General features: G+C 34.0%; 1 protein-coding gene across 1 annotated transcript in view; it reads left to right on the top strand.

Moving 5' to 3' along the window:
- Positions 1-4,074: 4,074 nt before the first annotated feature.
- LOC150105513 (uncharacterized) overlaps positions 4,075-16,364 on the top strand; it is a 121,854-nt gene continuing 109,564 nt past the window's right edge. Inside the window, exon 1 of the mRNA XM_090394860.1 lies at positions 4,075-4,193. The gene's annotated coding sequence lies outside the window, so the exon portion shown is untranslated. The remainder of the gene's footprint in view (positions 4,194-16,364) is intronic.

Here is a 16,364-nt window from a genome sequence, read left to right as displayed (position 1 = left end):
TTTCTTGCGAGTTCTTGTTCCTTATCTGATAGCTTCCTTTCAACTATTTGTATATTTTCAAAATTTTCAGCATTCTGCACGTTGGAATCTGGTTCTGCTCCATTCATATTCTTGGTCACTTCAGGGTCAGTACGGTCTCCTTTTACAGCTTGAGGTTTCAGTGCTTCCAGCTCAAGTTCACTAAATACCTTACGTTTGATAATGAAGCAGCATTGCTGCATCAGCCTTTCGAATGAAATTTCAGAATTTGGGTGTCGTTCAAGCCAAAGTTGGAATATTCGTTTCTGAAATCCCCTAACTGATGGGTTTGAACTGTAGAAGCACTGCATGACTTGTCTATTTTCAGCCATACTTTTGAGTTCTGTGGATCTTGCTCCTGTAGCCCAATTTGTCACTGGCTGTCCAGGAAGCCTAACATCCAGTGCGGTCCTTCGTAACCCGCGCGACGACCGATGCGGTACAGAGTTCTGATTTGTCTTCACCATTTTTAACTGGGGGGTGGGCAGGTGCATGAGATAAAAAAATGGGTAAATAGGACAGAATCACCCCTAGCCCTCGAATACTCTAATAGCATTGGGGGAAAGGAGCAAGGTGAAAAGAAATACAGAGGGAAAGAAGAGTATGGACCAGTCTACAGATAATATAACAGGTGTATATTATATGAAGTAAGGCGTGGTCCAGCTTCAGGTGCCTCGGGTTCGCCATGCCCATACTCACTATTATATATATATATATATATATATATATATATATATATATATATATATATATATATATATATATATATATATATATATATATATATATATATATATATATATATATATATATATATATATATATATATATATATGTGGCGATTAGTTTTTACTCGGTTGTTATACATTTCAAAAAATAGATTTAATGACTCCAAGACCGAGATAACATATAAAGATTTTAATGATAAATACTACTAGTTTCGGCATATAGCAGCCTTCTTCAGGTATTTATAAAGGAAAGGAATACTAATAAACATTGAATTATTTAAATAAACAAACTGGAAATTACAGGTACAAATTGCCTCACATAATCGATACATAAAAACGTTGTATTTTTCAAGTTGTTCCAACTGGCGTGCCATTGTTTGTTGCAATTGTGCGTGCAAGTTCACGTGAACGCCAATATTGAATAACTGCAGCATGGCTATCTGGGATGTTATAACTTAAATTATTATTTAAGTGGACCGGGTTCAGTAGGATTTCCCGTGATTCTACGATTTTTCTTTCAAACTCATCTTCACAGCGAAAAATATTTTCTGATCTATTCCAGCATACAGAGTGGCTTTGTTGGTCATCATTAGGATTATTTGAAAAAAGAACATGACTGGATAAAGCAGTTGCATGAGATCTTTTGTATGAGATGTCTCTCTTATGCTCTTCTATGCGTTGTTCAATAGATTTGTTAGTTTGACCAAAGTATGGGATATTGCAATCACACCACAATTTATATACTCCAGGGTACTTAAGGTTGTGATGAGTAGGTTTTGGATGGCTGATTAGAGAGCGGATTTTTGGAAGTGTGGTGAAGAAGGTCCTGATATTATATTTTTTAAGGACTTTAGCTATTTTCTTAGAGACTGTGCTAATGTATGGAATAGAGATGCTACCTTTAAAATTAATAGTCTCTGTTGTGCACTGCTTAGGAGGGTTCAGAAGAAGTTTCTTAATTGTTTTTTCAGAGTATCCATTTTGTTTAAAAATAAGAGTGAGGTGATTCATTTCTTTTTGTAGTTCATCTTGTTCATTTAAGAGAGAACGTGCTCTGTGTCCTAAGGTAGATATAATTCCAAGTTTTTGTGGTGGAAAATGATGAGAAAGATTATGCAGATATCTATTGGTATGCGTAGGTTTTCTGTACATAGAGATTTTTAATCTTTCAGAGTATCGTGTAAGCATAACATCCAAAAAAGGTAAAGAGTTATTATTTTCTATATCAGCAGTAAATTTTATATTAGGATGTTGGATGTTTAGATGACGAAGAAAATCTGTGAGAGCTGTGTGCCCGTTAAGTATATATATATATATACTTAATACATAATATACATAATATATACATAATATATTATATACATAATATATATATATATATATTGTGGAAGGAATTGATTCACCTACATATAAACTTTCAAAATATTTAGCAAAGTACCTCAAGTGTTTCTCCAATAAATCTTCATCTTTCATCAAAAACACCACAGATTTTGTTTCTCATATTAAAGATATTGCCATCGATGATAATGATATTCTAGCTAGTTTGGACATTATATCTTTATTTACTAACGTTCCTACGGACGAGGTACTTACATTACTACAGGATAAATTATCCAAAAAAATGTTCACTTTATTAAAACATTGCATTCATTCTGGTTACTTCAGATATAAGGACTCCATTTACCAACAAAAACAAGGCCTGGCAATGGGCAACCCTTTGTCCCCTGTGCTAGCTAACATCTTCCTTGAAGACTTTGAAAAGAAAGCCATATCTTCCTTCTCATTTAAACCAAAAGTTTGGAAAAGATATGTTGATGATATATTCATTATTTGGAATCACGGGCACACAGCTCTCACAGATTTTCTTCGTCATCTAAACATCCAACATCCTAATATAAAATTTACTGCTGATATAGAAAATAATAACTCTTTACCTTTTTTGGATGTTATGCTTACACGATACTCTGAAAGATTAAAAATCTCTATGTACAGAAAACCTACGCATACCAATAGATATCTGCATAATCTTTCTCATCATTTTCCACCACAAAAACTTGGAATTATATCTACCTTAGGACACAGAGCACGTTCTCTCTTAAATGAACAAGATGAACTACAAAAAGAAATGAATCACCTCACTCTTATTTTTAAACAAAATGGATACTCTGAAAAAACAATTAAGAAACTTCTTCTGAACCCTCCTAAGCAGTGCACAACAGAGACTATTAATTTTAAAGGTAGCATCTCTATTCCATACATTAGCACAGTCTCTAAGAAAATAGCTAAAGTCCTTAAAAAATATAATATCAGGACCTTCTTCACCACACTTCCAAAAATCCGCTCTCTAATCAGCCATCCAAAACCTACTCATCACAACCTTAAGTACCCTGGAGTATATAAATTGTGGTGTGATTGCAATATCCCATACTTTGGTCAAACTAACAAATCTATTGAACAACGCATAGAAGAGCATAAGAGAGACATCTCATACAAAAGATCTCATGCAACTGCTTTATCCAGTCATGTTCTTTTTTCAAATAATCCTAATGATGACCAACAAAGCCACTCTGTATGCTGGAATAGATCAGAAAATATTTTTCGCTGTGAAGATGAGTTTGAAAGAAAAATCGTAGAATCACGGGAAATCCTACTGAACCCGGTCCACTTAAATAATAATTTAAGTTATAACATCCCAGATAGCCATGCTGCAGTTATTCAATATTGGCGTTCACGTGAACTTGCACGCACAATTGCAACAAACAATGGCACGCCAGTTGGAACAACTTGAAAAATACAACGTTTTTATGTATCGATTATGTGAGGCAATTTGTACCTGTAATTTCCAGTTTGTTTATTTAAATAATTCAATGTTTATTAGTATTCCTTTCCTTTATAAATACCTGAAGAAGGCTGCTATATGCCGAAACTAGTAGTATTTATCATTAAAATCTTTATATGTTATCTCGGTCTTGGAGTCATTAAATCTATTTTTTGAAATATATATATATATATATATGTTTATGTGCTAATTCATGTGTTAATTTAAACACATAACATATATATATATATATATATATGTTATGTGTTTAACCTTAACATGAGACCAGTGACTCACCTTCACTTAAAATTCCATATCAAAAAGATCCCCACAGTCCTAGAAGGAATTCGAACTTCGGTTTTACCGATCAAAGGACAAATGTCGCGGTGCCTTCCCCCCCCCTGCCCTAAAAAAATGCTATACGGAGGCGCTTTGCCGACTAAAAGTAAGTAGCATTAGCAGCTGTTAACTCAAACTCGGACATTCTGTTCTTTAAGATTTGGGATGAAATTGGACTTAAATCCTCTTTTGGAAAAGGAATAATAATAAATAAACCAAAGTGAAATTATATAATTTGTTTTAAAGTGTATAAATTTGGAAATTAACTGACGTTTGTGATCTTAGCTTGGGTAAATATTTTTCTTTTCCAGTTATACTGCTTTTCAATGTCGCAATGCTTTTTGTGCAGTGCACTAATTATGCTCTATATATTGATATGCGTCATCTTACGAAATAATACACATCACATCACATGTCTGCATGTCTTTCGTTGTATAATTTGGCATAATGTAATGTAATTCGAACAGTTTTTTATTATTATTATTACTACTACTATTACTTATATGTACATATATATACAAATATCAAACGTAAATAGTAAATAGTATACATGAATAATAAAGTTTGATTGACTGAAATGACTGAAAGAAAGAAAAAAACTGAACCTCGCGAGCGAAATATAATTGTCTTGGATTAACTGAAACGCATTAGTCTGATCATTTTTAAGTACATTCTACTGGCTTGTCATTGCTAATTCTTAAAGCCATGTGCTTACTTCATGTGTTTTGACAACCATTTAGGCTGTCTTCAATATAATACATCCGCATACATACTATGGTTTGGTTTTTGTTGTTTTGTTCTTCATAACATTTGGCAGAGTAATTACCTCCCTTCGTATCTGGAGGAACTCGTTCTTTAGCAAGAATTAATTGAGAACTGGTTATCATCTTCGCTACAGTTTATTCGACTTAGCAATTGTTCTGCGTGATCTGGTTTTAAAGGCTATGCGTCCCAGTTTTGCTACAAGGTAGTCAACTTACTCTGACATAAAGCCTTCCAATTTACAGAAGGGTGAAAACGCATGGCTGGTGTTTTCTTTTCTTTAAGTGTGATTAATGAGTATCATTTGAATAATCATAATAAGATTGAAAGAAATGCAAATCTATTACCTTTCCAGAATAAATAACAGATGGAAAAGATAATTATCGCCATGGTTACAGATTAAAATATTCTTCTTCGTTAGTATTTTGAAATGGTTTTGAAATTATGTATGCCACTGCGCAAGATATAAAGGATGTAGGGGATTGCCATTGAGCTTCTGTAGCTTTGAAACGTGCCCAGGAATGAATAGTAAGAAGGATTTGAAGTAAAATAGTTCTTATCTTTACAGTTACAGAATTTGTCTTGAAGCTTGATAATTTCCGCTAATTTAGTTCTCTAATATGAAAGCACAGAACACGTAGAATGACGCTGATGATATGGGAAGCTAATTTGTCATAGAAAAAAGTTATCAATCATGGTCAGACTGCTGGTGAATCTTTTGTAGAATTTGTTTAGTAAGTTCTCCAGGTCTATAGATAGAGAGATATCACAAAAAGGAGGCTAGAATACTTGAAAAGCAAAAACTTTCACTGTATAAGGTCAAGAGAAAAAGATATTTGTTTATTTTATTTGTTAGTAAAACAAATGAAATAATCTTTTAGAAGTGCCTCCGTAGCGTATAATCTAGCACAGCCATATTTTCTGTAACTTATCATTTTCATAATATCGATAATTCATTGCGCATTAGAATTACAGAACTTCGTGTTATATTGAAACGGCAAAAGCAATTCTGTTATAAGATCTAATGTTGGAATAAAACTATTGCGAAAGGAATTCATTAAGGAAAGGTATTTTAGTTTGGATGGATATGGGCTTTCGAATGGCAACAAAAGTTTTTCTTCGAGACAGTAAAGCATTAATTTCTTTGTCACTTGGAATTAAAGCCTTAATGAACCTCGGAAAGGGCAGACTATCAAGAGGACCAAAGTGGTGTATGTTAGATTGCTAACTTCAAATATGTGAAGTCAGCAATCTACTTGTATTGGAGTTTGTGATACCTTAGTTCTGCGGTAATTCAACTAATTGGTCATTAATGTATCATTACAATTTCTTTCCAGTATTAGTAAATTTATAAAATTTACCTGCTTAAAGTTGCGAATAAATTCATCTTTAAAGATATTACTTTTTTTTTCTGCTTCTTGAATGACTGTTTCTTATTTCTAAGAATCTGTCATTCATTTTGAACACTAAAGTTAAACGGCATTAAATTAAAATAATTGCACTGCCAATAGTTAAACACGAAATAGAGAACCAAATTAAAAAAATGTAAAAGATCATAAAAATTATCTTTGAACTGAACATTATTATGGAAATTAAAATTATAACAGAAATGACGCTGCTGTTTCAAAAATAAAAAATAAAAAAAATAAATAAAATAAAAAGAAGGGAAATAATATGGGTGCAATACTGCTTTCGTTAGGATCGTCAAAAAAAAAAAAAAAAAAAAATATATATATATAAAAGTCCACTATTGCAATATTTACTGTTTCAATGACATCAGCAGCGCTGCTAAAACGGATTAACATGATTCTATATCCATAAAGCTCATTGCTGTTCTCGACAAGTTTTTTTTTTTTCATAAGAAAGTAGAAAGTTTTAATCATCTTTTCAGGTGAAGTATTTCGTTATGGATATAGAATCATGTTAATTCATTTAGCAGTGCCGCTGATGTCACTGACACAAATACATACATACAGAGTGGTAGCATAACCTCACAATAATTTTCATGATGCCTAGATTTGACAGGAAAACATATTTTTCTTCTGTTGATCACCGGCCAAAATCACTAGGAGGAACTTTTCCAGGATTTTTTTTTTTTCCCAATAAGTTACTATTAATTTTTTTCGCCATCTCGTCATTCTAAACTCTACAGGCTTTAGGACCACGAGATGTGAATTCTTTGGTCAGTATGAGTTGCGGGGGTCAAAGATCGACTAACTAGGGAGGCTGAAAAAAAAAAAAAGTTCCTCTAGTCGGAGACCAAAATAGCAGCTATTGCGATCTTTCTTCTCTCAGTGTGACAATATGGAACCCGAAACGTTGACAAAGAGCCACATGGTCCATTATAATAGTTGATACATCACAGTGGAATTAAACTCTCAGCAATAACAAAAAAAGTTTTTTTTCCATGTTCCAACTCAAGGTTATTCACTTGGGAATTCATTCTCAAGGGTTAAAGAAGTTTCGAGAAGTATGTGAAATTAGCTTCAACTGAAAAAATTCTGAGTTCGAATTTTCTGGTGCAAAAATCCACTAGAAAACTCAGCCGGAAACTTGGAACTTCGCTTCATCACCATATATATATATATTATATATATATATATATATATATATATATATATATATATACACACGACTTTACTGCTTTGAAAGCTTGGACCTTTTAATGTCATTCAATGCTACTAACTGATGTTAGCATTCTAAAAAGACCTTGCTAGCATGTTTAAAGTTGCTTGTAATCAAAATACCTACTTCTTATGATATTTACAGAATTTTCACCGCTATATTTGTTACGAAATTAAAGCACAAAATCAAAACAAAATAAATAATTATATAACTTATAAGCTCTAACCTAACACTACCATAAATAGCATGATGCAACATGTGATTTCACACACACCTTAAACACAAAATCAGATATTACTAAACTCAGAAAAGTTAAACTATATTGAATTGTTGTTTACTCCGGAATTGTTTGTTGCATTCTGGGGGGGGGGGGGGGGGTAAAGATATTTTCATTTTATGTAGTACTCAGAATGATACGATTATCATCATCTTAGTGTTATAATGCACATGTTCCTCAACAAAAATTACAATCAAATAAACAACTAAAAAAATGTTCCATTTAAAATATTACAGATGTAACGTTACTGAAAATAAATTTGCTGTGAATTCAAAATGAAACTGTGTGATAGTTTACAATTCTCATATGTTGTGTATCACAGGTAAATTTACCACTAATCGCAGCAAGCGTTACGGTCACCTAGAGCAAATGGTCCCCAATTTGTGCTAATTTAGAAAATTACTATAAATAAAATAAACTCACAGTATACAAATAAGACATCTCAAGCCTCGATAGTGATGAAGATTGCAAACTTTAAATTAAATTAACAAACTAAACAGAAACACATAGTTCAGTGCAAATTCGCTACTTGTGTTGAAGTACTCAACAAGAATTATAAATGTCATTCCTATGGTGATGGTATTAATGAGCGCTTTTACATAAGCAGACGTATTTGTACCTGCGAAAACAACTTAACTCCTCGCATCGTTTTTTCTGTCGGTGTTAAGTTTTCGATAAACGAAAGTCGCAAAATTGATTTTAAATAAATGACTTCGTGCAGAGGCGGATCAAGTGGTCGGACTTGGCGACCGCCAGGGGCCCCCGAACTATGTGGAAAAATTAAAATAGATCTATAAGAATGATACTATTACGCATTTAGAAATTTTTAGGGGTTTCGTAGATTTCACCGCCAGGGGACCCTAAAGGGCTTTATCTACTCCTGACTCCATGGAAATTTTAATATGACTACGACATATATGTTATATCTTAAAGACACTCTATGCTTTTCCAACAAAAATATTTAAGTTATTAGTAATTAAAAAATATTTTTTAATTACTAATAACTTAACTACTAGAGTATAATTTTACAGATTCTCTTCATTTTGGTTGATGTGCATTATGTTGAACTAATGAAACACACTTCACAAAAGGCAATAAACTAACTCCATCCCTTTCTTTCTTTCTTTCGTTTTTATAGTTTTCTGCTGCCTGTTTTTCATATCAAGATTTTTTAATAGTGATTTATGATAAATTGCAAAATCAAACCTTTATTAAGCTTACACAATAAATTTATTTAATTTATATCGCCTCAATACTGCAGTTAAGAAAATAACCAGTCTTTGAGCCCTTAGATTGGAAAAGACCTCAGTTCGCTTCTCGTTATGACAAGAGGAATCATTATATGCCTTTTTCAACTGAAGGTAAGTGAGACGATCTCATATGGAAGGAGGAGGAGTGTTTTTTCTTCCGAAACTAACTCGGATTTGGGATCTCACGTGCAAGCAAATCGGTCGCAGAATACGCACACTTATATATATATATATATATATATATATATATATATATATATATATATATATATATATATATATATATATATATATATATATATATATATATATATATTGTGATTATTCATTTTTACTCGGTAGAAAATGTTATAAATTAGTTTAAATGACTAATACCAAGAGATAAAGAGATGGCATGGTTTATTTAAAAAGATACTACTAGTTTACTAGTTTCGTTGAATGGATCAAAAGTTCTTCAGGTATCACAATCAAAGAAATATACAAAAAATAACAGAGACTTAAAAATTGCATTAACAGTACTAGTACAAAAGACAGTAGCACATTTGAAAACAGTAATGCGAACTTGAGTTCAGAATAAAAGTTGACTACGTGCTGTCACGAGTGTGCCAGTATTGCACAGAGGCAATGTGTGCGTCAGAGAGATTGAAACTTAGGCTGTTGTTGATATGGGAAGAATCAAAGGCAATTTCTCTGGACTCGACAATCTTTCTTTCAAGTTCATCATAGCACACATGGATATTAGAAGTTTGTGTCCAGTCCACAATGTATTGGCGGCCTTCATCTGAGTTAATAAAGAAAAGAACGTGGCTAGAGAGAGCGCTGGCTCTAGTCTTGTTGTAGGAAATATCTCTACGGTGTTCTTCCAAACGTAAAAGGATGGATTTAGCATTTCGGCCGCAGTATGGCTTTCCACAATCACATAAAATCTTAACATAACAGCGCTCTCTCTAGCCACGTTCTTTTCTCTGTTAACTCAGATGAAGGCCTCCAACACATCGTGGACTGGACACAAACTTCTAATATCCATGTGTGCTATGATGAACTTAAAAGAAAGATTGTCGAATCTAGAGAAATTATCTTAGATTGTTCCCATATCAACAACAGCCCAAGTTTCAATCTCTCTGACGCACACATTGCCTCTATACAATACTGGCACACCCGTGACAGCACGTAGTCAACTTTTATTCGGAACTCAAGCTCGCATTACTGTTTTCAAATGCACTACTGTCTTTTTGTGCTAGTACTGTTAATGCAGTTTGATACCTGAAGAAGTGATCCATTCAACGAAACTAGTAAACTAGTAGTATCTTTTTAAATAAACCATGTGTGTATATATATATACAGGGTGTTCGGGATAAATTTGACATATTTATAATTAATTATATTTTTCCGTAAGTTACATGTATTAACACACACTTCTCTTCATTTAAAAGTTTGGACCCTTCTTCATTCATATACAAGATGTCAGAAAGGATGGATAGCTGGAACCCACCTGAATCATGGAAGAGAATAACTTGTATCATGATGATTCGTGCCCGCCATCAAAATAAGGATATTACGACTGCTTCCCAATGCTCCCTGAATACAGTAAAAACAATCAGGCATGAACTAGAGACTTGCAATGGTGACTACGAGGATGTAGCAAGAAGAAAGATCCCTAGCAGACGATCTGATTGCGTTCGTACACCAGAATTCCTCGCAAATCTGCAGGAACAGGTGTTGAAGAACCCTGGCATTGGAATTCGGGCTTTGTTCGTGGAGTTGCTAACTGTAGTCAAGCCCTGGATAACAAGGGTAGCCAATGGTAGGCCGTATGTATGGCAGCAGGATTCGGCCCCTTGCCACACCTCTGGGAAAAGTCAAAAATGGTTGTCTGAAAATTTCTACGACTTCACCAGTCCAAATGTTTGGCCTCCAAACTCCCCAGACCTTAACCCCATGGATTATTTTGTATGGGGCGCAGTTGAAAAAGACACCAATCGCACTTCCAGTAATACAAAAGCCCAGTTAATGGATAAAATTAAAACAGTTTTTGCGGCCCTTCCCAGGGAGACTGTAGCATCAGCTTGTTCGAGGTTCCGAAGCAGAATTGAAGCTGTGATCGATGCTAATGGTGGTTATTTTGAGTAAATCTTGTTGATAGTATTGTAATTAACTCTGCCTGTAATGTTTTTTTGTCAATTCATTAAATTTAATAGATACAAAGAAGATTTTCTTTTTCCTTACGAAACTGTCAAATTTATCCCGAACACCCTGTATATATATATATATATATATATATATGAGTGTGTGTGTGTGTGTGTGTGTGTGTGTGTGTGTGTGTGTGTGTGTGTGTGTACACATATGTGTTCGATTCCAGTCGCTAATGGTTAATTAGCGACTGGAATCGAACTAAGCATAAAGGGTGCAAAGTCATTTTTACAGGGCTGCACAAAAAACACTGTTTCGACTGGATAACTTAGAAATGACAAAAAAAAAAAAAAAAAGAAAGAAAGAAAGCCTGTTGTGTAGACTATTTCCTGTTTTTCATGCCTATGTTATAAGAAGCGAAAAATATCTAAAATACACGTTTGTTGTGTGTAGCTTTTTTTAAAGAAATAAAGTACGTTCATTAATTTACTTCTTGTGTCACTGCATTTAAAAACAAACTTCTCTCAAAAAATTTTAAACAAAAGACTCAAACCTTACCAAAAGATCTCTTATATATCGACTTCACTAATTTAATTATCTATACACCTAAAATGAAATAATGTGACATCTAATTTTGGACGCCTGCAATGGCGGCTCGTCCATAGGCACTGCGAAAATGCAGCCCCCCCCCAATTTTTCTCGATATATAAATATATTTATTAATTTATTTATATTTGCTTGTAATATTTAATTTTATCATCAACAATCCTATAAAATTCTCTTATTTTGTATAAAAATAATAAAAATTCATCTTGTAGTACTTAGGAGGGCGAAGGACGCTAGCAGCACTGTGTTTACCACAGTGTCATATTGCTACGCGTGCAAGCATATGCACATCATAGTGAGATGCGAGCTATTAGCGTATTGCGGCACTGTCCGTCGCGCAGTTCCACTGTTGCTTATATGCAGTTTGCGCCAGTAGTAGAGTGTTCGTAGTGCTTATCGTGTTTTTTCCGTCTCTTTAAAGATTTGGATATTACAATTAAAAGATTTAATTGTAAAGTCCAAAAATTGTAAATCCATTCCTTTAATTACAATTAAAGGACTTTATTTTTTTAAGTAATTTTGAATTATACTAAACTATAATTTTATCGATAATAAACAATATTTTTTCATGTTTAATTTTTTTTTAAAATTTTTACCATAATTTTGATATTTTATCCAAACACGTATACACTGTATTTACATTCTGTATGTATATTTCGAAAGTTGCAACACTATTCCTAGTCATAGAATGACATATCTTAAATCTGTTTTTTTTTTTACCTACTCTGCCTAAAATTTAGTTTTTTTTCCCGTCTCCATTATTAATCATTCATCTGCTGTTTATACCCCCCTTGTACTTCTCAAAATCATTTTGACTTCTTTGATTTCTTTTTATCTTCAATGCATACTTTCTTGCGGTCAGTCACTACTACAGTGGAACTGATGGAACAGCAAGCTCATTCTTGGTGATTTTAATATACACAACCCCAACTAGCTCCCAGTTTTCAGTTCTATTATTACGCTGAAGTATTTGCTGCAACCAAAGAAGCAACAGGATAATCTACTGCTAAAAACTAGAATAGCAGAAAACCGATTTAACACATCCAACACTCAAGATCTTTTCTTAACCAGTTTTCCTTACTGGTACAATATTGAGATTCTTGAGACTGTAATATCACACAAGTTTCATCTACAGTGGAACGCCCTTCTGCAACAGTTTTCAACCGCTTGCCTTTTGGCACTGCGTCAGCGCCAAGTGGGAAAAACAACTGGGATCTCTACTCCTCATTTCCATGGTTCCACTACTGTTTCCACTCTCCAGATTCAGATACTTGCTTTGATCGTGTTGCAGAAATTATCAATGCTGTAATGAAGATTTCTGTTCAAAGGTAGTCCAAGAAAACACAGTATTGCATAGGCCTGAGAAAAAATAACAAGCTTCATTCTCAGCCCACACTGAAGTTAACAAAGCTAAGTTCTACTTAGAAAGAGTTAAATACAGAAAACTCGCCTATTACACAAATTGCACTCGTGCCTTTTTTTAGGTTTTCACATTTGACGTCTCTTATTGGACTCTGTATGGTCACTCTTATACCTCACAAGGTTTGGGGAGTGGCATATCTGTTAGAAGTGGTACAATCCTGCTGATTTTTCCACACAGAAGTAATGACTCACAAACATCCATGCCTGGGATTCGAAATTATAGTATGTTGGTTTGTGAACGGATTTACTATCTTCTTATCCAACTAGGCTGGCACCTTACCTTATAACTGCTTACAAGGTGGAAACCATTTTATTGCTACAAAAATCTGAAGACCAATTCTTCTCTTCCAACTCCTTCATATATAGCAGGAACAATGTACTACATGCTTTCTATGATCATCCACATGAAAGATACCCGAAGAATCTTAAGCAACCTAGTTACCAAAAGAGAAAAAAGCATCTGTTCCTGACGGAGAAATTAACACTGTCTTTTATCATCTCTACATCCAATTATACTTATCTGGCATGTATCAAAACAGAAACTGGCCCATATTCAGCCCTTTCAAGAGAGAGAGAGAGAGAGATGCGAATTCTTACCTTTCTCTAAAATCTTTACAGTTACTCCAGAGATACTGATTGGCTGACAGTTAGACACATGGTCTTTGCACTACCCTTATGCAATAGAATTACCATACATTCTTTTCATTCCCGTGGGGTATTTCCTGAGCTAAGACTTAAATTATACAAATATGTAAATTGCCTGGCCAGTTCACCTGAACTTTACTTTGCCCACACGTGCTGATATCTCATCTGCCTAGATTGTGGATTTTTTTATCCTGGTTATGCAACAGCTCTAAAACCACCTTCTCATGCACCTCTATCTCTTCATAAAGTGTAGTATTAGCAGAACTGAGCACTCATTATTTGAACAATCTCATCTGCTTCTGATATTAGGACACAGCCTGTATTCAGTAAAGTTCATTCCACATTCATTCTTTCTGTTATTTGCAGCATAACGATAAAATTCTTTTGGGTTGAATTTATGTTGTGCTCCCAATTTCTTTTCATACTACAACTTAGCTTTCCATACAATTCTCGTAACTTCTTATGGATTTCTTGTTTAATGAGATTGCACATCCATTTCACTTCAATTCTCTTTGTTCTTGGAACCCTAGGGACAGGTTCAGATACCACATCATTTAAGCATCTTTTCGAAGCCTCCAATGCACGGCTAATATCCTTCCCATTCAACAACTGATACCATGGAACCAAAGATAGTATTCTCCTGAGTTACTCATATTTTCAGATTTCTAGTTCAGCATATAACCAGTACTGGTTGAAACATCCATATAATTGCCGCTTCCCAGGTAAATACGGCATGATCACTGTCACCAACTGTTGGAAAAACAGTCATCCTTTACTGAAATACTTCTAACGCTAAGATCAACTTTAACTTTCTTTGTCATCAAGTTGCTTATTTTACATGCTACTAGAGAAAGTTGTCACGCAACAACTCAATAAATTCTCCTTCGTCGGTATGAGGAATTTTGTCTAATACACAGTCAATATTCAGATAATTTAAGTCACCGATGATAATTACTCCTTCAGCACTCATCTGAGTAAATTGACGATTCATTTTTTCATCCTCCCGAGTAAATGAACCGCCTGGTCTATAGCAACCTCCCACAGTGTATTTTATCATATTATCCTCTTTCACACCGGATAGCTCCAAACTCGATGCTACAGGGAAAATTATTACTATTATTGCTCTCGTTTGCTTCTATCCTTATAGGACTCAAGTTATCTTATATCATTAGTGGTACTCTTCTTCCTCTCTTATCTCTTCTGTCATTTCCAAATATACTACATGCTTTGTACTCGAATCCAGTCACATCATTATACACTGAGAGTCAAATTTCCTTAATGCGAACAATTTTAGGCAACAACGTATTCACCAACTCAACCACTTTGTTTCTAATGCTTCTCGCATTTGTGCACAATATTTGCTTTTTCTTATACTTTAATCTACTGTCTGCATGGCCTATTTGGGTAACTTTCTCTTCCCCCACTCAGAATGTCCCAATTGAAAGTATAGTCCATCCATATAGCATATTCTTAACTGTGCTTATTGATATTCGTATCGCTATCACGTTTGCATATCCTAGCTAAACTAACATACATATCTTTAGCTTTTCCTCCCAAAATAAGATCTAGGTTCCTTGACCTGATCTAGGTTCCCTGTGCATTAGGTCTCATTCCAGTATATAAATTTTCTGGGCGCCTGATGCCAAATCCATTGCGGTAAAAAAATATATAATAAGTAAATATTGTAATTATATGAATACAAGTAGGATGTTATATAAATAATATATTAATATAATGCAGAATGGATATGTTACTGTGATCATTTACGTATTATGTATAGTGTGGCATTATAGTACCAAGGTCTTCGAAGTTAAAATAAACTTTTATGAAGAAAGTAGAATTAAAGTGAGGCATTTATATATTCTCTCTCTCTCTCTCCCATTCCCTCTAATCTTCTTAGAAAAAGACATCATTTGTCTTTCTGCTTTGTAGAAGGTGCTGTGCTTTGTACTGGTATCATTTCCATAGTTTCTGTGGAAGTGTTTAGTATGTTTCGATTGTGCTGATTGTTCAGAGCAGAGTACATATGAGATGATGATGATTACCGTTATCATCATCTAACGCCTTTATTACTTCAAAACGAAGGAGGGGAAACTTATTCAGCCCTAACTAACTTATGAAGGCAGTCAGTCTTCATATTCGAAACTTTCAATGATAGTGAACACAAACTCTCAATGAATCAAGACTTTTCATGAGAAAGAATATGGCAGAAAACCGCCCCATCACATAGTCCTAAACCTTAACATTAGTATCACATTCTTCTCTAATAGTATGAGCTCTACAGTTAAAAACCCGAGTTTCCAGAACAAAAAAAAAAACTACATTTGCCAGTACTAGCGAATCGACTAAATCTGGAACCAGCTGAAGAAAGGTTTAGAAGTTCTTCGAGCCTACGACTAGAATTGAATCTATAAAAGTTTTTTGGGGACCTAGCCCTATAAATGGAAATTCCATCTTCACAGAGCAACACAGCCACCTACAACAGCCACGACAACAATTATATATAATTAATAATAATAATAATAATAATAATAATAAATAAATAAATAAATCTGATAACGCCTTACATTGCCTAAAGGGGGGGGGGGGTAAAAGCCGCTGCCGTTTTAGCTTTAGTAATTTTGAAGACTGAAGAAACAATTGAATTCATCAGTAGTCAGTCAGAAATAGCTGGCCCAGATTAACACTAATTATAAAATAAATAATTGCAATAATCATTTTTAAAACTTCTACATTTAGCATGG

Source organism: Typopeltis vanoorti, chromosome 6, assembly GCF_054136105.1.
Source record: "Typopeltis vanoorti isolate ZY-2024b chromosome 6, IOZ_Tvanoo_1.0, whole genome shotgun sequence".
NCBI lineage: Eukaryota > Metazoa > Arthropoda > Arachnida > Uropygi > Thelyphonidae > Typopeltis > Typopeltis vanoorti.
Note: the sequence above shows the minus strand (reverse complement) of the source record. Positions and strands in the feature narration are given on the sequence as shown.